General features: G+C 38.3%; 1 long non-coding RNA gene across 1 annotated transcript; it reads left to right on the top strand.

The window, feature by feature from the left end:
• The first annotated feature begins 1,219 nt into the window (after nucleotides 1–1,219).
• LOC149081340 (uncharacterized) lies at nucleotides 1,220–19,745 on the top strand. Its single transcript, XR_016193425.1, has 5 exons — nucleotides 1,220–1,411; nucleotides 8,468–8,482; nucleotides 14,179–14,202; nucleotides 18,310–18,345; nucleotides 19,714–19,745. It is a non-coding gene; the product is annotated as an uncharacterized LOC149081340 (long non-coding RNA).
• The last annotated feature ends 2,695 nt before the right edge of the window (nucleotides 19,746–22,440 follow it).

A 22,440-nucleotide genomic window follows, 5' to 3' on the forward strand; every position in this document is an offset into this window, starting at 1 on the left:
CACGTAATTTGACATTTTAAGACACGTTCAATTTAGTTAACGCAATTTTTTTTTCAACCGATATACTCCTTGGAGAACCTCTTAGAAGATGGACATGTAAATCACAACCATAGTGTAAATTTCGGCTATCTAACCTGATACATTTCGTGAACTGCACTCATTAATTTCTGGACATTCTAATTTTTTGAAACAAACATTCATGATGTATGTGACAATTTCACCTGTGTTCATTTTATAATACAGGTTGGGCAAAAAAGTCCGTATAAACTTTAAAAATGAATAAAAACCGGAAAAATAACCCAAATAAAAAACGGTTTTGCAAATGGGAATTTTTTTGACAGGGAAAAAATAACTCAAAAAACAGCCGATAAGTGGCGCTGGTATGAGCGACTTCGGTGGAAATATGCAAATGAGACGGTTATAATATAACTTGCGCTCCTAATCCACAATCAGTTCACCGTTGTAAACCGTGTACAAGTATGTGGACCTGCTGCACTCTTCCGTTGCTGGATTTGTGACTCGCCTGCAATGTGTCATCCCCTATGGCGGTGGTCATGCGGGACACATACTGCTGTAATAAACGATTTGGAGGCATTCTGTTCAGTATTTGCGTATATTTTCTCTGGATTGTGTACGTCATCGCCACCTATCGGCTATTTTTTAAGTTTTTTTCTATCTTAAAAAAATTCCCGTGACCTAGCGATGCTAACCCTGCGAACCGGTTTTTTATTTCGGTTATTTTTCTTGCTTTTATGAATTTTTAAAGTTTCTACGGACTTTTTTGCTCAACCTGTATAAGACTTCACTTCAATCTGCCACAGTATTATTAAAAATATACGTATATATATATTGTTTTGATGTTTTCCCACGGCGATTTAATGCATAAAACTACCCAGATTGTCATTCAGCAAATAATTCCCATAATAATCCGTTGTATAATCCAATATACTACATACTTATTTCCAAAAAAGAAAAATCTTGACTTAATGATCTAGTTTGCAATGGTTCGTCGTATGTTATGATTCTGTTTGAACAACGTTTTTTCGTATATATTGTAAATGGTTTCATAAAGAAAGGAAAAGTAAACTCAAAGTACATTCCACAGTACAAAGGGAAGAGTATAATATTACCTTGCATGGGTCTTATTTGTACTTTTTCCCCTCGCTATTCTATAAATAAAGCGATGAGACAAAACAATAGTTGTTCAGAAGGGTTATCTTTGCTTAGAACAATATTTATTCTCATTCGTGGATATGTTTCTTTTCTTTTTTCCATGAATGAAAACGACGCTATATAAATGGAATTAGTTGGAATTTTTTCTCCTTTGCTTTGTTAATATTTAACACTAAAAGCTCTCAAAGCATTATGAAGATCGTTATTGCACTCGGATTTTTGACGCTTCTCGTGGCAGGTAACATTTTAATAGTTATGTAACAATATAATTACTGTGCTTAAATATTGTTGAAAATAAGCATTCCTTCTCATGCTACTATAAAACATTTCTGCAGAGAAACGATTTTCTCGAACACGAAGATAATAATCATTCATTTAATCATACAGTTGGCATTCGTTATAACGACCATTATTATCCGTTCTCAGTATGAGACGGAAAGTGGATGTGGTATCATGTTTGGAAAATAATTATAATAAAACAGATTTTTTTAAACAAAATTTCTTATTCAGGCGGATCAAAAAATTATATTATTTCTGTCATGATCTACAGAGGTCGAAATGTAAATTTAGCAGACTAGGAAAAAATGAAATTCTAACTCATAATACAGTATGTATGTACATCTTGCGAAAATTCAGTATCTACTTTACCGAACACTAACTCCGGTCATATCGCAGCATGGCAATGTCCAACCAGTGGAGCTGGGTGGAAAAAGGAAGGCGCCATCTATTATTGGTCGCCCCAGGCTCGGTAGGTAAAGAACTTGTTTTCGATGTTTTTACCCTAGATTGAAACCCGTGGACGTCGATGATAACCTTCATGGTAAAAAATAAGCATCTTACCGCTAGGGGAGAACAATTTAGTGTCTGGCCAAAACTGACACATTGTTAGTAAGATATTTTGTTTTTTGAAATTTGTAGTGTAATAATTTGCAGTGTTCTCACGTAAACGAAATTTTCCACGTGGAAACTTCGATTGAATGATTCTTCCGGGTCGTCTGACTGAAATGGAATGTACAGAAAAACGCATTCGGTAGTAATCGTGTCGTACCGGTCATTGTATTCGAACGATCACTACAACTTCCAAATATAGTAAAACTTCTCTTTTGTGGACACTCGCGGGACAAAAAAAAAAATCCGTCCGTAAAAGAGAGGTGACCGCATCAGAGGAGACTCCTGTTGAAATTGTAAAATACAGTATTAACACAATTTGAAATGGTTCTTTATTTGCAAATGAATGATATTCTCTGACAATATAAGAAGCGTTTAAATCATGAAAGTACATAATTTTTGCATAGATAACAAAATCAAAATTGCGAGAGAAATATTACACAACGTTTATATACTGAATCTACATCTTTTGGAAAACTGATCAAACGATGTTTTGTTGGTTTTGCTGAGTATTCCAACATTACCTCCATGCGGATCAGCTGCTGGACACCCCTGGTGTACATCATTGGCTGAATATCCCTCGATAATTTTAGGTTATTTTTTTGGCATCAGAGATTCAACGCCCAAATTTAAATACAATTTCGTTGCACACACAAAAACGATCCAACCAACCATTTTAAGTCGATGAGTACGAGTTCTTCTGCAACTTCTCAAGCTTCTTCTTGTAGAACAGGGTCGAAAACACGTAAATTTTTGCTTCTTGCTGAAACGAACCAACTGTATTCAACGGCGTCTCTATGGCAAGTTCTTCTCTGTTCTTCTTCTGCTTAAAAATGGATGATATCTGTGTCCTTCCAACATTGTATTTATTTGCAGGAACATGAATTCCCATTTGTGTTATTTCACTGCATTGGATTACCTCAATTTGTTTTGTTTTTTTTTCCGGAACATCTTCTCTCAGTGATAGAAAGCGAAATACTAAACTCCATATTAAACAGCCTGAAATCATGTAAAATATACGAGCGCAACCAGCAAACTGGCATCAGAGTTGCCAAACATTAACAAAAACTTTTACCTGAAACTTCACTGAAAAGTGGCCAACAAGTGAGAGAAATATTAGAACTTTCACTGCTACCTAGTGAGTGTAATTCGAACCAAAATTGCAACAATTGCTGTCCGTACGAGTGTCTGAATCCAGTGGAACGAATGACGAAAAATGATGACCGTATCTGAGGGTGACCGTTTAGTACGGGGTTCGAAATACATTATTTAAATAAGCTTTATCCGGGATATTTTTATTTGGCCGTAAAACAGGAGTAACCGAGGGGTGACTGTTAAGAGGGGTTTTACTGTACAACGGCCGCAACGACACAAGCTCGAACGTTTTTTCTAGTCATTCTGAACACACGGTCCATTGATGACATATCTAGAACGTTTGAAGAAGTCGGACAACGCCAAGTGTGCTTGTGCTTATATCGAATCTTTATGTCGTTACCTGACATCTCGTCCACGTACGACAAACCTTCGTTTCGGTCCTATCCCCGAGAACGGTCGACTGTGTTTCAAAAGGAGATTTTTGAAGAGCCCTGTGATCATTGCTCGAGTGCGGCGGATTATATTATTTCTAGATAACAACCTACACCGCACGCGTACTAAGAATACTGGCTGTGCGCGTCTGGCAGTGCTGCGGCGGATTATATTCTTCCTATATAACAACCTACACTGCATGCGTACTAAGAAGACTGGCAGTGCGCGTCTGATTAGTGCTGCGGCGGATTATATTCTTCCTAGATAACAAACTACACCGCATGCGTACTAAGAAGACTGGCAGTGCGCGTCTGAGCAGTAGGGACGATGACGAATTCAAGCCGGCAAGAGTCCCAATGATTGATCATACGAGAAAATATAATCTACGACCACGTCGGCGTCAATAGAAGTAACCAGTGAATGGGAAAATCTATAGTCCGTTTCAGGTTAACTTTGCAGTGAAGGGGAAGCTACGAGGGGACCGCATCACTCGTTGCTATGGGAACGAAAGCCTCTTAACCAATGTATCGATGCGCGGCCTTGGTAAGGTATGGCTGATTCTCGCCAATCTCACTGAGAAAAATATCTTCTTTTACGTGTAACGTAATGAGTAAAAAAATTGCGCAGTAAATTAGTAATAACTATAGAATTAAAAGAAAACCATTGCCGATACTTTCAGAAATTAAAGTGAGGTTTTTGAAATCATTTGTTTGGTTTATTTTGATTAGAAAGTGTTTTAAAATTTAGAAAAAAATAATTATCTTATAACAGCGTGTCACGAAAACATAGTAATATTTTTCTGCAGTATTTCCCTTCCCTCTCAGCTGAAATTAATTTATAAAAAAAATCCCAAACAAAATAATATGTAAGCAACGTATAATTTTAAAATACTGTATATTAACCATGGCTCTCAAAAAATACCTTCGGGATTTTTAATTTTTTTTTCAATTTATATGGAAAAAATTAACGTAAAATAAAATTTTTGAAACCAATGAAAAAAAAAATTTAAGTAAGAACAAGCATATTAACTCTGTTTTCGCGTGTAAATGCAGGAACAGCACCAAATAATGAAAATGATACGGAAAAGTTTAGAATTTTTTACTCACTTTTCCTGCCGAATTTCTGTCGCTCACCCTTTCCCCTGAACGGTATACGTCGATGCTACTTGTTTTCACGACAGTTTTAGTACTTTGTTACGGTTGATGTGCTGCTCATGGTTATTACGGATGATTCTTATCGAGTTTTATTTACAGCGAGTATTCAGAAACCAAAAATATAGAATTCAGTAATGGAAAAGCAGAGAACTTTTTTAGCATGGTGAAAAGAAAGATACAACTGTCACATAAAAGATGAAAACCTAAACCACTGTGGGCCCCCGCTCTCACTTATTTTATCTGAAGAGCCACTAAAGACAAGGGGCGCGCATCTGGAGAAATAATAGGTGGCCCCTGCTGTGGGTGGAAGACGCGACTCGTGTCAACACTCTCCGTGGTCAGAAACCAGTACTGTCCAATAAACATGGCAAAAAATAACTAATTAAAAAAAGGAGGACCTAAAGCCAAAACTTCTGCACCCATAAAGAGTCTCTCACAATGGGTACCGGCGCTCTCGTGGAAGAGAAACGCTTTCTGTAATCTCTGAGTGAATTTCTGAACTCACTGAAACCTATTTTAGGGAGAAAATAAAACTGATTGATATTCGTGCTTTTGTAAGCCTATAATTTGCATGTAAAAACTGAATGAAAAATTGTATCGCTATGGAAAATTCAACCAAATAACGATATAAAAAATATATACACCGTATATAGTTGTGTAACGAAAAAAACACTACAGTGATATTGGCGGGCAAAATTTTTAGGATATCGCGCCAGAATGTAGTCGCCGTTGCCATGGATTTTTGATAATGGTAACAATTTTTTTTTTCTATTTAAAAATTTCAAACAAATGAACATCCGTTCAAAACGATATTTTTTCAATATTTTTTGCAAAAATTGAAATATATATATATTCTGTATAAAGAATCATCGTAAACCTCCGATATATGGGAACTATATTTTGCGGCGAAGGAATACACTCTCTACCTTTCTCTTCACCGCAAAGTTAACCTGATACGGACTATAAGCACGTTCACCAGTAGAGACTAATCAGGTCATTGACGACAAGGACGCATCAAGTGTGATATGCTCGGCTATAATCATGTTTATAATTTTGATTGCCCATTGGCTTAGATTGTTATATGATTGCCCAGATTGACGATCGCTGATGTGTTCCAAGATGATTGTATCAATTTATTTACTTATTTTGTATTCTGTTGCCTTCGTCTGCGGTGTGCGACTGTGTCTTTGATTTTAATAAAACTTTCCGGATACACCCATCCTTCAGCAACGCTTCGATATCTCTCCGAGATGGGAGGCGGGGTATGTTCGGACTTCAAAGGCCAAAGTCATTTTCTCGGTAGTTTTCTATCCGATATAGCGACAAGAAAAAAATAATTCAATCATTACAACGAAAATTACGAGCGTCGACTTACTTAACTCATTTGTACTCATTCGTTTTTCAGTCGACACTCTTTATAACGACTTCACGCATTCCACGAAAAACGTACGTTATATCAGAAATTTGGGAAAAATAATAATAAAATTCAGATTTTTTTTTAAACGAAATTCCTTATTCAGGCAGTGTAACAAAATTTATTATATTAATCTTGTTGCGATGTACAGAGGGCGCAATGTAAAAACTTAGCAGATTAGGGAAAAAAAATATTTCATTCATAGTAGAGTATGTAGACCTACATCTTACGAAAATTCAGTTGTTTGGCCAAAACCTTCATTTTCTTCATACAGTAATTTTACTTTACTTTATATTATGCAATAATTACGAGCGATGGATATTGTCTAAGAACAAAATTTTTTCGAAAAAGAAATTTTCGGCCTGGAAATTTCCAATATTTTGTTGATTTCTTTGCGATGAAAATGGGAAGAGCAAGTTCGTTATAATGATTGAATGATTTTTTTTTTCTGGGTCGATATATTGGATAGAAAACGGCATGGGATGAATAGGAAAGCACTCGGGACTAATTGTGTCGTATCGGTCGTTGTATTGGGACAATCGCTATAACGAACTTCAATTTACTCAATTCTATTCACGGTATAATGTACCAGTGGAAAAAAAAAATACGTGCATCAGCTAACTGATGATCTCAACGATACATTAACCATCACTTTAACATGACGGCATTGACATGAATTGAGTACGACCAGCCATTCCGACAATATGATAAATATTTAATGTCAATTACAGTAAAACCTCTATTAACAACCCCTCAGGCGTGGTCTCCCATCCTTTATGGCCAAATAATAATTTCACCTTGTTTAATAAAAGTATGCAGTTCAAACCCCTGATTAACGGTCACCCCCTCCTCTTCAATAGACGATTTTTTTGTCCCGTCCGATAATTCCATAGAGATTCCATAATTAGTGCGGAATTTCTGTTTTGGTAAAACAATTTGACGAAGAAAGCGCGATCTCGTAAACTTATCGTCATTGTGAGCAGCAGACACATTGAGAATTAAGATCTCCGCGAATGTTTCTAGGTTTTATAACATGTGTTGCGTGACATCACATAAATTCACATGTTAACTACAGGTATTGGTGTTGTCTGACAGGTATTCACATGTTAACTACAGGTATTGGTGTTGTCTGACAGGTATTCACATGTTAACTACAGGTATTGGTGTTGTCTGACAGGTATTCACATGTTAACTACAGGTATTGGTGTTGTCTGACAGGTATTCACATGTTAACTACAGGTATTGGTGTTGTCTGACAGGTATTCACATGTTAACTACAGGTATTGGTGTTGTCTGACAGGTATTCGCATGTCAACTACAGGTATTCACATGTTAACTACAGGTATTGGTGTTGTCTGCAAGTACTGTGTTTCCAACTTGGAACAAGACCAATTATGGTGCTTGTGACAATACAGCAATTGATCACTATTTTAATTTGTAAATTTTATTTTCTGAGTATATTTTAATCATATCTGTTCAGTTTTTAAATCATGGAAATTGCGTTCAAAAATTTGATAAATAATTTTCAATGGGATGGATAGGATGGACCATGAACTTTTAGTACACCGCCAATCGACTGCTTTTACAAGGGGACACCAGTATCGATTGGTGAGGGACAATGCAAGGTTATGGTGTCGCAGGGAATTTTTCTCCAATAGGGTTGTTAATAAATGGAATAGCTTACCCCCGGAGGTAGTAAATTGTAACACAATTGACACGTTTAAAAAGAAATACGATAAACATGTTGGGGTAAATCGAGAAGCTATCCATTCTTAGAATAAGACAACCATAAGTATTCTTTATGGGCATTGTATAATATTTTATCATGTGTATATATTGTTTGTAATTTGTGTTAATTGCATTTTTAATTGGGTTGCTGTATTTTTGAAACATATGACAACCATATTTTTATGGGCATCTTTTTATCAGCCACCTCGTTGGGCATTTTGCCTGTTGTGGCGTTGTATTTGTATTTGTATTTGTATTTGTATTAAACTATTTCAGGAAGTCACGTGTCCCCCGTTTTCTTCGAACGCGCGTCTTAATAAAAGAAAATGTTTAAGAAAATAATTAAAGAAATTTGAAAAAAAAAATTATTTAGTGAATTAATTGGCAGATGAACGGAGGCATGTAAAAACCCCATCGCTTTTATGAAGACTCTTTTTGTTAACTTTTAAAATGCATTAACACTCGCTGGAGTCAAAATGATCCCGCGACGCCAGTTAAGGGTTAATGAAGCTATTTCTTAATATGACTATTGAAATGATTTTTTTCCTGGATTGTTCTTGAATATTGAATTTTTCTCCTTCAGTTGCACATGCGCAGGGTAAGTCTACAGATTTTTTCTTAATATTCACTATGATTTTTGGAGATGGATGGATGGATAAATACATGTGTCGATTAAATCATTATACTCCGCATTCGAATTCACATTCCACAAAGAAGTTCGTCCCGATGCGATTGATAATAATGTCTTGTTGGAATGATGGCCGTTTTCTGAGGTTTTTCGTGTCCAAGACTCAGATGAAAGCCTATCTCGTCTTCAAAATACAGTGAACACCCTCTTCACGGACACCCCCCTTTTCACGGCCAAATAATAATTTCACCTTCTATAGTAAAAGTATGCATTTCATACTCCTGATTAACGGTCAACCCTCTTTTACGAACGAATTTTTTTTATTTGTCCCGCCGGTGTCTGCAAAAGAGAGGTTTTACTGTACAGCAATCTCTCACTTATGCGACGGTGCAACAGAATAAGAAAAAAAAAAACAAAGAAACGCATAAGTGAGGTAGGCGTATAAGTGAAAATGGAAGAAAATGCTCTTGAGTGCAGTAGAGCCCCTCTTAACGGACATCCCTCAGTTGCGGTTAACCCTTCTTTACGTCCAAATAATATTTCCCCTTATATAACAAAAGTATGTGTTTCAAACCCCTGATTAACGGTCACCTCTCTTTTACGGACGAATTTTTTTGCACCACCGGTATTCGCAAAAGAGAGGTTTTACAGTACATGACATGAAAATGAATATATACAAGTACTTGATTGCAATGAAGGCATTGGCTTCATTGTTAAAAAAAATGTAGGAAAATAATTCTTCATATAACTCAGATGGGAATGCAAAACATCCTCTGATTACATTGTTAAATTTGTAATTTCTTTTACAAACACCTTCAATCGTGTGAATGCTGCTCAACAAAAAAAAATGCTCTTTCAAGTTCATATACAGTAAAAACTCTCTTTTGCGGACAGCGGCGAGACAAAAAAAATTGTCCGTGAAAGGGGAGATGGCCGTTAATCAGGGGTTTGGAATGAATACTTTTATTAAACAAGAGTGGAAATTATTATTTGGCCTTAAAACAGGAGTGGTCGCATCTGAGGTGTGTCCGTTATAAGAGGCGTTATAGTGTAATTGGAAGAAAGTCGAGCCAGTTCGTGCAGTTTTATGTAATCATGAATAGTTCGTAGTGTTTCTATAAAAGCTTTTCGAAAATGTCATGGGTGTTTTTATTTAAAATTATCTTCTCTGCATCGATCTCTTCATTGTTGTAAAATGTGCATTACCGTCCAATATTCTCTAGCTCTCATGAACAACTTATCATTAAACTTTTGTTTGTTGATTTTCATTGGAATCTATAATTGATTTCATTTGCCCAGTTTGAAGAATATGAAAGCTAATACAGGGTAGCATGAGTAGACGAAGTCGAGATTACGTCTCCAGTGAAAAGAAAACTGTGCCGCCTTTCTGAATAACTTGCCATTGATTGTATTGTCTTATTTATCCCTATCGTCAATCTCTCTTCCTATCAGTTGAAACCTAACCCTCTTCAATTGAAATCCCTAGCACCTGTGGAACAGCAGTATGTTTGGTCGATTTCAGTAGGCAGAACGATGATGGATACCAGAATCTTACCGTGAGGTGTACGGAACCCCAGTAGCACACCGAACGACACCGAGATTTCGATACCGTTCGACGTCGTTACCAATATCTTTCGACGTAGAAGTGGCGTGCATTTGACGACGTATTCGAAATTTCGCTTATTCCAAAAGAGACTTACAAGATATTGTCCTTCGGAACGAAATGCTGTAAAAATGAGAGTAAAGCTATGTATTCTAGAGAAAAAATAAGATATTTTGACGTTTATTGAGTGAATACATTTTTGTTATATCGTTCGATATCGGACATGTAAAATTTTCCGACCTCTTTCTGACGTTTGGTATTCATTCGACGTTTCGACGCTGGACCGGTGTCGGCACGATATCCTAACCATATCGTTTTGCTACTGGGGAATGCGTATGATCCTCCAAAGGGAATTCCACTTTGATTGATATCCAGGCAGTTATAAACAGCGATGTAGTCTTATAAAGAGAAAAGAATGAATACGTTCTTAAGAACAAATATGTAACAAATGCAATTACAGTAAAACATCCCTTTTGCGGAGACCGACGAGACGAAAAAATTCGGTCGTAAACAAATTCGGTCGATGACCGTTAATCAGGGGTTTGGAATAAATACTTTTATCATACAAGGTGAAATTACAGTATTATGTGACCGTAAAGAGGGGTGGCCGCATCTGAGGATGTCCGTTAAGAGGGGTTTTATTGTACCTTGTTCGTTGATATTGTTGTACCTCGTTCTTTGCATTCTTTGTAAAAGCCTTTCTGAAAAAATGTCAAAAAAAAAATTTAAGCCCATAACTGTGAGGTACGTCACAAGATGAATCGCATTAATGAAAAAGTCGTATAAATGAATGATAAAATATCATTGTCTTTCTATATCTTTAGCCAAGAGTACAGAAAACCATCTTATAACTGAGAGGGACGTACAAATGAGAGGGTGCATAAATCATAGATTACTGTAGTTTCGCCAAACCGAACCATAAACCAGCCAGATTTATTACTCCTAAAAGGATATCCACCTGTGATTCACCAGTATCTCACTTCCGATGAGGAATGCACGCAGGTTTACGAATCTGCAAGTCGGCGCCGTTATGGTTTGGTTAAAAAAAACCCGAAATTCAGTTTTCTAACCAATCAGCAACGACGCCGACTGAGAGAATCGGAACCCAGCGTACACTATGTTGGCAACCTTAGATTGGGAACAAGGATGACGGATAACACAGGCATGTTGAACTGTTGGGTTCCGGAAATACAGCATAATTCTCTCTCTCTCCGACAAATTCGAGTAAAGCCGTACTACTAAACTCATTCGAACAATTACGAAGCGAAATTACAAAAAGCATAATTTTTACTTTGACGTCACACGTTATAATTAGTGAGCAACACTAGTTTCTTTATGATAATAAAATTATTAAGATTGAACTTGTTGATTCATTTCATATTTCAGACCAAGTAAGTGTTACGACATCTGACACAAAGATTATATATAGCTATATTTTTACTTATTCTCTAATTTCTGAAACGAATCATCATTAGACGTCACGTGTTTCAAATGTGAAATAAAATTAGCGATTGTGTGTGTGTGTTTTTGCACATCCCTCCATCTTTTCGAATCGTGCATAAACGATAATACAGTCCACGCCGCATATTGTGATCACATCGGGACTCGGGGGTTTCGGATAACAACAACCGAAGGGTAAATATATCCGGGAAAAAGTCCTGTTTGCAAGAACGGTAACCATACATCCCGTTTGGACAAACGGGACGCATGGTAAGAGAGTATTTATAAAACGGGACAACTCTTTTTCTTTTTTTTCCTATGTACAGTAATTTTGGTTTCGAAGTGTATATATATAATCGTTCCATTTTTTTTTTTTTAATTCTATTCCAAAAAAGGGACTTTTTTCCCTCCTTTGAGCTAAAATCCTGCATTTCTGTTGTTCAGCCATTGTGAAGCGACACATAGGAACCGTTTAATGTGTATCACAAACTACGATAGAAGAGCCAAAAAAACTGATTACCTGCCTAATATCGTGTAGAGCCCCCGCGAGCATGCAGAAGTGCCGCAACACGACGTGGCATGGACTCGACTAATGTCTGAAGTAGTGCTGGAGGTAATTGACACCATGAATCCTGCAGGGCTGTCCATAAATCCGTAGGAGTAAGAGGGGGGATGAGATCTCTTCTGAACAGCACGTTGCAAGGCATCCCAGATATGTTCAATAATGTTCATGTCTGGGGATTTAGGTGACCAGCGGAAGTGTCTAAAGCCATAAGAGTGTTCCTGGAGCCACTTTGTAGCAATTCTGGACGTGTGGGGGTGTCGCATTGTCCTGCTGAAATTGTCCAAGGCCGTCGGAATGCACAATGGACATGAATGGGTGCAGGTGATCAGACAGGATGCTTACGTACCTGTCACCTGTCAGAATCGTATCTAGACGTATCAGGGGTCCCATATCACGGCAACTGCACACGCCCCATACCATCACAGAACCAACACCAGCTTGAACAGTCCCCTGTTGACATGGGCCGTCGGCTCTGAAAGCCCATATCGATGATGATTCGTTGAATGGTTCGCACGCTGACACTTGTTGATGGCCCAGCATTGAAATCTGCAGCAATTTGCTGAAGGTTGCACGTCTGTCACGTTTATGATTCCCGTCAGTCCCGTTCTTGCATGATCTTTTTCCGGCCGCAGCGATGTCGTGGATTTAATTTTTTACCGGATTCCCGATATTCACGGTACACTCGTGAAATGGACGTACGTGAAAATCCAAATTTCATCGCTACCTCGGAGATGCTATGTCCCATCTCTCGTGCGCCGACTATAACACCACGTTCAAACTAACTTAAATCTCGATAACGTGCCATTGTAGCAGCAGTAACCGATCTAACAACTATGCCAGACACTTATGTTATATAGGCGCTGCTGTCGTAGCGCCGTACTCTGATTGGTTCCATATCTCTTTATTTGCATACGCATGCCTGTACCATTTTTTTTTTGGCTCTTCAGTTTATATAGATATATTTTTACTTATTCTAATTTCTGAAACGAATCATCATTAGGCGTCACGTGTTTCAAATGTGAAATAAAATTAGCGATTGCGTGTGTGTTTTTGCACATCCCTCCATCTTTTCGAATCGTGCATAAACGATAATACAGTCCACGCCGCATATCGTGATCACATCGGTACTCGGGGGTTTCGGATAACAACAACCGAAGGGTAAATATATCCGGGAAAAAAAGTCCTATTTGCAAGAACGGTAACCATACTTCCCCCATACATACAATATCAAAATAATAATATTATCCGTGATTCTAATAAGCGGCGTTTACTGTATTATAAGTTATCAAATGAATATGTTCGGTTTTTTTTTCTCGTCCTCTCTCCTCAGTATTTATGAATGAATAACTAGCTTATAGTTATGGACGAATAGAATATCGTAAAACCTCTCTTTTGCGAACACCGACGGGACAAAAAAAAGCATCCGTAAAGGAAGGGTGACCATTAATCAGGGGCTTGAAATGCATACTTTAATTATACAAGGTGAAATTATTATTTGGCCGTAAAAAAGAGGAGTGACCGAGGGGTGTCCGTTAAGAGGAATTTTACCGTAATATGTATTTCGGGTGTGAATTGTTCTATTATTAGGCTGACCATTTTCAGCGCGCCCGCAAAAAATGAAAATATTACTGCTTTCTATTCAGTGTTTATACTTTTGGGGTTTATTGGAATGAGTCCATGTGCAGTTATGAGCTAAATAGAAAATTTCCTAGTGTTCGCACGAACAGCCGGTTTCAACCTAGAATTATTCCAATAAACTGGATTTTTCAATTAGCCTATCACCTATACATAAATCACCAAAATGATATCAATATTCAAAATCACTAGATTTCTTCGCCGCTTATTAAAATCGCAAAATTTCGGTATCTCTTGTTTGATAAATTTAATAGGATTTTTTTTTTTTTGCATTCAAAATATGGAAGATATTTCATTACAGAAAAATTATTCAATCAATTAATTCTGGTATAAGCACATTTCACGTACGCGTTTTTCCTCTAATTATATCTGTTTCACTCATTATTAATTCTATACTCTCTACCATTTTGTTCATTCTAATAGCAAACAGTGCCACCTATACCTGAAGTAAGTTTTTCACCGCTCTTACAATTCGTGATCAAATCGCACAGTTTTTTTTTTATACACACCAGTGTGCAAAAATTAAGAACGACATGGTTTTTCTAATGTAACGTCTTGCAAAAGTGTTCAAAATCGACCCAAATAATACTATAAGCTGCCCAAGACATTAAGAACATGGGAAAAGTGAGCAGAACTGTCCAAAAAAAAGAGAAATACAAAATCTAAAAAGGAACTTTATCGAAAAATTTCGCTTCGAGCGCAATTGGACAGAAGACCGAAACGTCCATGTGACAAGTGACTGGCAAGGAAAATCCAGCCTTTTGTAGGGGATATATGATCACCCATGACTGCTATGCAGGATTTACAGCTTCTGCCCATGCTGAGTACAAGGTTGTCAACGAGCTGTTGAGGCATTGCTGCCAATTCCTGCTGTAGCGCCAATCGTTGGTGGTGACGCGCTCGATTGGACTTAGATCCGGGGAGCACAATTCCATTATGTACACAGGTTTTAACCTGGGATACGCTCATTGGCGAAGATCACAATGACGTCATTTAAGATCGAGGGAAATTCTAACTCCGAATCTTTCTCGTGACGTACTAGCCGAAGAGCCGAACATTACCGATTCGGAGCTACGGCTGTTACGTTTGGCAACTTATCGCCAAACACCAGGATTCATTAAAGATGACGATATAATATTACAGAGATATAAAATTTTATAGCAACATAATATAATTATCATAATAATGATATACAATATAATATCACAACTCAAAAAAAACATGCTTCCGACTACTTTATTAATAAATGCCCCTGTAGGCCGAAATGAACTTTCGGAATGAACTTCGAATGAATGAACTTTCGGGCGTGTGGACGTCGGTCCGCTCCTCCGGCCGTTACAGGGGGCCCCTGCCCCCGAACTGAATATATCAACTATGTTGTCACCACAACCGGAAATATGGCAAAACTTTTAAGTTGAAACAAAATGTTCCAAAAACAGACCACGGGTACCACTATTAAAAAAAGAATTCGAGTGGGATTACATTGATATTCGAACCCACAACCCCCGTACTCTAGCCATTACACCGACTAGCACACGCCGATTGCATCTAAAATTAGATATAAGTATTATTAAACATTGCCAGGCAGTATATTGGCGCCAACCAACAGTCGCCGGAAAAACGCGCACCAATAAATATGTCGCGCATGCGCATTACATCGAGTTCCGAAGTCAAGATCGGGTGTGACGATTTAGTGACGTAATAGTGATCTTAGCCAATGAGGCGCATCCCATGTTAAAAATCCTATGTACGGTATGGAATTACGCATCCGGGGACCTTGCCGGCCAATCGATGCGTTGAATATCTTCACGTTCCAACAGTTCTGCAACAGCCACTGTACGATGAGGTGGAGCGTTGACGTCGTCCATGTAGAGGAACTGAGAGGACCCGTAGCACCTCTAAAAAGACGCACGTGAGGAAGAAGAACGTCTGTAGAATAGCGGGTACCAGTGAGTGAAACACATTGGAAGATGTACGGGTACAATGCATGATACCTCCCCAAACGAGAACTCCATCACCTCCAAACCAGTCCCTTTCCACGATGTTGGGGGGGGGGGGGAGAAATTGCTCCCCGGAGGTTCCCAGCTCTCTCCAGAAGTGTATGCGTCCAGAATCGCTAGTCAGACTAACACATAGTGAAGCGGCGAGATAAGAGGGTGGCTAGCCATCACCACCTAGAGATAGAAAGCCTCTGCAGTGTGTGTTTGCCATAAACGTCATTCAGACTACCTAGCAAGTTTGCCACATTTTGAAACACAGCATCCTATTTCGTTTCTTCTTATTTTGGCGTAGAATATACCTGATTGAATCACAAATACCGCATAGTGATTGGATGTGGGGCATGGAAATCGCCAATTCTGAGCCCGATCATTTCTTTTCCTCACAACGATGATACTGGCACGAGAAGGGAAATTATTTTTCCCTGAATATTCTGAGGGAAAATGGACTACTTACTTGACGTCACATGCAGAGTGCGAAGGCCTTCTATCTCTAGGTGGTGATGGGCTAGCCTCGAGAAAATGTATCGGGGTGTTGGTAGAGGTGCCCGCACAGAGTAGAGCAGGTGGCGGAGAGCGTTAATGCCCGGATATATTTTGAAATGTGACGATGATGGTTATGATGATGGCCTCCGCAGAAGAGGGAGAGAAAAAGAAGGAAGAAAATGGGCCAATCACCAATGAGCGAAATCTCTTACACAGCCGTAAAAGCAAGATTTATTTTGTTCGACTCTTCCTTACCTCGTTGAGTTGCTCTTTCTTTTCTTTGTCTCGCTGCTCGAGTATGTGAGGGGTTGAACAAAACAGTACAATTACTTTCTCCGCTCGTATCTAGCTCTTATCTCGCCTCTGCACTATGTGTTCGCGCGCGCGCGGCCTTAGTCTCCTTTCATCCGTAAAGAATACTCGACTTCAAATTTCAGCTTCGTACTTAACTTTTGCACACCAGTGTATGATGACTCGCTACTTAAATAACATATTTTTCAAGTTTCAAAACAATTGGACATCAATTTAGCATGCTTTTTGTTTGTAATTGATGTAAATTTCCGATTATTCAACTTTTGAACTAATGTAAGTTAAATTGTCTTAATTTAATGAAAATAATTAATAATTATAATTATTGATGTAAAAACTCATGCATCATATGACGGAGAAAGACTAGAAAGAAAAATTATTATTTTTTCTATTTTTTTTAAATATATTTCTGTTCATGGTCAGGAAAAAAAAGTGCAGAGATAGCAAATCATTTCACATATACATATTATAATATATATATATATATATATATATATATATATACAGTCAAACCTCGTTTATGAGTCACTCATGGGAGAGCAAAAATATGACTTAGTAAGCGGAGTGACTCGTTAAACGGAGTAAGCCATAGCTGTGCCAATTCCTGGCTGAGGACAATTGGGACTTCCAAAAAGTGACCCGGTAAGCAGAGTGACGTGTTAACCGGATGACGCACTAACGAGGTTTGACTGTAATAACACATTTTAATTTTCTTTAAGAAATGAACAATAATCTTTCGCAATATCTATGCAGGTTGTAAGATATCTTTCACAAACGATTCATATTTTTTTGGCGTAAATCTTTTGCTCTTTTGGCTCTCTTGTATCCTGTGAGTCCTGAGTCGGGTTTTATCTCATCAGCCGTTCGTCTTAGAAGAATCGTTCCAATTTAAAAATGTGTTCAAAAATCACCCTGAACCAGTTTGGAGTGAGCCACAAAATAAAAAAAATTAAAAATTTTATACGCCCCCCCCCCCCCACTATGCTCTAACTTCTAATTGGAAAATCATTGCCCAATCTCTTCCGAGGCTAAAAAAAAAAATCACATCTCTAAATTCGTTGGGATATTTGAAATCAAAAATTAGAAGAAAGTTTGGAAAGAACATCTCAAGCTTGTTTTGAGGACGTTTCTTTCCCTCATTTTTATGCTGTTTTTTTCCTAACTTTTCTCCGATTTTTGAATTCCAATACTTCAACTAAATCTGCGATACTTCTCAACTCTGCTGCCGTCAAAAACCGACTTGGAAAGTTAATTTCCCGGTTTCTCCAGAAACCAACAACGACTAAAAAATCCACGTTTCAAAGTGCAATAACCTCTGATATATTTGAATTCAGAAATCAGAGTAAAGTTGGGAAAGAACAGTATAAATGAGGGAAAGAAGAATTTCCCGTCTTTTTATGCTCTTCTTTCAAAACCTTTCTCCGATTCTCCAACTTTTCACCGATTCCAACTTAAATATTTCTGTGAATATTGCACTTAGAAATGTGGAGACAGGGCAGCAACTTTCTCACCAATTGTTTTTTTAGGACAGTGTTCAATTAAAATTTAGATATTTTATCGTGACACACACACTTACACAACTCTGGTACAGGGTTATTTTATCACGCATCTTGATAATTTTTATATTTACAACCATACCTGTAAGATGAACTGTTCAAGAGATAAAGACCACATTAAGACTTACAGGACACCCTGTATGTACATTATCCATTAATTGCCCTGTACGTAATTCTGATGATGGATTTGTCTCATTTTCTTTCAGTTAAGGCAAATTGCTGACGCTGCTCCAGGAGATATGGTAAGTCATGGTTCAGAATGAATATTTTCCCATTGAAATGACCCTCAGGCCGGTATTACACTACAAAAGTTTGGTAAAAGTTATTTTATAAAACTTAAAATGCAACGATAAGCTTACTGGTTACACTCAAGCAAATATAACCAATAAGCCTATTGGTCGCATATTTAGATTTTATAAAATAACTTTTATCAAACTTTTGTAGCATAATCACGACCTCACACACACACATTCGTCATCATACATGAATATACATTTAAAGATAGGATTTCTTTATAAGTTTGGTAAAAGTTTTACAAAACTTGAAGGAAGAAAAACAACCAGTAAGGGGCGCTATTACGAGTGGTCATAGTGACGGACTCGCATCGCGTGGACCCGGGTTCGAGCGCAACCGTCACCACAGTGGTGGTCGGCTGAAGTTACTTTTCTGTTGTTCACAACTTCGAAGCGCAAATGTCATAGCTGCCAACTTTGAATGAATTTAAAAGGGATTCTTTTTGGAAAACAATGTAGGGATTTTTTTCATTATCCAAAGTAAAATTGGGTAGGTTCCCCCTTTTTGCAAAAACATGACATAGTGCAAAGACATCGCACCAAGTCGCCAATCACTGCCAACCAGTTGGTTAAATTACCTGTCATTACTGCTTTCTAATAAAATCACGGCAATCAAAGAAAATTGTCATCGAGTCATCGATTTTAAACGGGACATGCAGACTTAACGAGACATGTGGTCAAATATTATCATCAAATATTATACGCTTCATCTCGCCAATTTTGGATGTTGCAAGACCGAATTGGCGCTAGTTAATTGGCGAATTTTGTCTTTTCTACCCTGAGAAAATGGAATAGTTTTTTTTTTTTTAATTTTACGCAATCGTGACAATTCGTATTACACTTGTGACGTCATTTCAAATTCTCTGGGAATAATTTTCCCCCCTAAAAGTAGGGATTTCTTACAATCACGGTCGAAATTCGGGAGATAAAATAATTTTTCGGAAGTCCGCGAGATGGAGACACCGAGAGCAACAGGTCATATATAGATGGCCGCACTTAGAAAAATCAGACAACACCACATACGCACTCAGACTGTTAGGTACACACAACTTCTGGCGCATCTCACTAGGTAGTAAATTGCCCATGGCGATAGACCTGAAGTGTGCTCGGTTTGTAAAAAGGAATAGAATAAAACTATATCGATTTTGCATGCTCTCGAATATAACCGATACGATCATTGGTCGAATTTTTCAACTTTTATGAAACAACTTTTATTAAACTTTTACAGTGTAATGCCGGCCACACTAACGTAGATTGGAACGAATTGGATATGTTTGTGTGACATTCTAATATCTTATTATCTAATTATATTTGCAGCCAATGGAAAACAAGGAAGGCAAAGTACGAATGTATTTTCACTATTGGCTTGTATTTTTCAAAATCGATTATTTTCGAAAATGGGAAGATTATTTGATGCTAAAATTAGTATAAAAAAAGCTGATTTTGATTCTTATTTTTCTAGAGAAATGAATGAATCATTCATTATGAGTGTTATTGATAGGATTTCTAAGTAATATTGCATCTAAATTTTTCGAGCCGTTTAATAATTATGCTTAAAATGTGTTCGCCCATCTTGAAAATATGAGTACCCAAGTGAGTGACGGGGGTTACTCACTTAATCATTCATATGGTGATACGGTCATTTACTTAACCACGCAGTAACTCACACTCACTTGGCGATTCACATGGTTATTTACCCAAGCATAAAGTTACTCACATTAACTTATTCATACGGTCACTCACATTCACTTAATCATACGGTCACTCACATTCACTTAATCATACGGTCACTTACACAGTCACATACTCACTGATACGTTCACTCTCTTGGGCACCTTCATACGGCCACTCACTCCTACAGTCAATCGCACGCTCACTTGGTCACTCATACAGTCACTCACGCGATCATTCACATGGTCATTTACTCAACCATACAGTCACGCACATTCACTTACTCATATGGTCACTCACACCGTGACTCACATACTTATACAGTTACTCACTTGGTTATACATACGATCACTCAATCCTACAGTCAATCACCCACTCATCTGGTAACTCACCTACTTATATACATCGTGCCGTATACGCGGTCAATCAATCCTACAGTCAATCACCCACTCATCTGGTAACTCACCTACTTATACACATCGTGCCGTATACGGTCACTCAATCCTACAGTCAATCACCCACTCATCTGGTAATTCACCTACTTATATACATCGTGCCGTATACGGTCACTCAATCCTACAGTCAATCACCCACTCATCTGATAACTCACCCACTTATATCGTCCCATATACGGTCACTCACAACACGCATGTGGTCACTCACTTGGTCATACATACAATCACTCAATCCTACAGTCAATCACCCACTCATCTGGTAACTCACCCACTTATATCGTCCCATATACGGTCAATCTCCCACTCATCTGATAACTCCCCTGGTCATTAATAAGATCACTCGCTCATACAATCAATCGCACACTCACCCACTTGTACGGTCACTCCCATAGTCAGTCACAATCTCGGTCACTCATACGGTCAGGGCAGGCGAAATGTCGGAGGATTTTCCGGATCCCGTCTATGCCGAATACGTGTTTTGAATGAAAAGCAAATGGACTTGAACAATATTTCGACCATTTCTTAAAACTTGATTAATTAGAGATTTATTCGTTTATTTCCTCTCTATAGGGAGTAAGTTTCTTTATTTTAGTGTTAAGAATATAAATTTCTCGTGTTTTTTCATTCGGTTTTTTGTGAATTTAGTTGTTTGTGATGACTTTTTTTTTAATTTTTTATAATATTTTCAGCTTGTAAGTAATATTTTTTTAAGTTATGCTTAGAGGGAAAATAAATACACACACACTACAAGCTATACAGGGTGTGCTGTAAATGGACTAGCACGGCTTATATCTCATCAACCATCCGTCGCGACGGATGGCTGATGATGACCATTACTTATGGAACGCACCCTCGATACATTTATGGAGGCGGTGTTTCCAGGCCTGGAAGTCCTTCTCCGGGAGGTCCTTTAGAGCCGATGTAACATGAGCCTGGATGTTTTCAATCGTGTCCCAATGTTTCCCCTTCAGGGCTCCTTTTCAGCGAGGAAACAAAAAAAAGTCTGGGGGAGCCGGGTCAGGACTGTAGGGAGACTGGGGAACCCATGGGGTATGGGTGTTGGCCAGGAAAACGTTCACAACGAAGGCGCTTTGGCTTGGCGCGTTATCGTGATGAAGTTTCTATGCATCCTTGGTGTCACTTCGGCAGCGAGCGACCCTCCTTTTCAGCCTTTTGACCACTTCCAAGTAAAAAGCTGCGTTCACAGTGGTCTCGGAAGGTACGAATTCGTGGTGGACAATGCCTCTGACATCAAGGAAGACAATGAGCATGGTTTTGATCCTGGGCGCGTCACATTTTCGTCGATTCGGGAGGTTGATGGACGTCCACTGCGGGGTTCGTCGGCGACATCCTCTCGGCCCTCCTTGAACGACTTGCGCCATCGGTGAACTTGTGATTTGGACAAGCTATCACTCCCAGAGGCCTGCTGAATTAATAGAAACGTTTCGGTGGCGGACTTCCCAAGTTTAACGCAAAATTTGATAGCGTAACGTTGCTCCGTAAAACGATCCATAGCGCCGTGTTACATTAAGCTCAAAACGGGCTTCACAGAACGCACGTCCTGACTTTCCGGCAGCTCGTAGCCGACTGAGAATGGGTGCGTTATGAAGCCAACACCCTCCTCCACCTAGCCCAGTAGTTTAGAGGGCACTGCGGTGTATAGTCGCGTCTGGAAAAAATTGGTCTCATCACTTATGGAACGCACCTTGTATGATTCTAGTTTAAAAAAACGCTCAACTGGTTTAAAAAAATTACCCTGTACCAGTTGTGAGAGTGAAAATACAGTGTGTAACAAAATAAAATTTCTAAATATTTATACGATCTCCAAATGCTCCAACTTCCAATTAGAAAGTTGTTGCCCTGTCTTTCCTGATGCCAACAAAAAAAAAAAAAATTCTGTTTCTAAGTGCAACATTCA

Source organism: Pholcus phalangioides, unplaced genomic scaffold, assembly GCF_987345545.1.
Source record: "Pholcus phalangioides strain wild (caught in Gottingen) unplaced genomic scaffold, Ppha-v1.0 ptg000010l_1, whole genome shotgun sequence".
Taxonomy (NCBI): Eukaryota; Metazoa; Arthropoda; class Arachnida; order Araneae; family Pholcidae; genus Pholcus; species Pholcus phalangioides.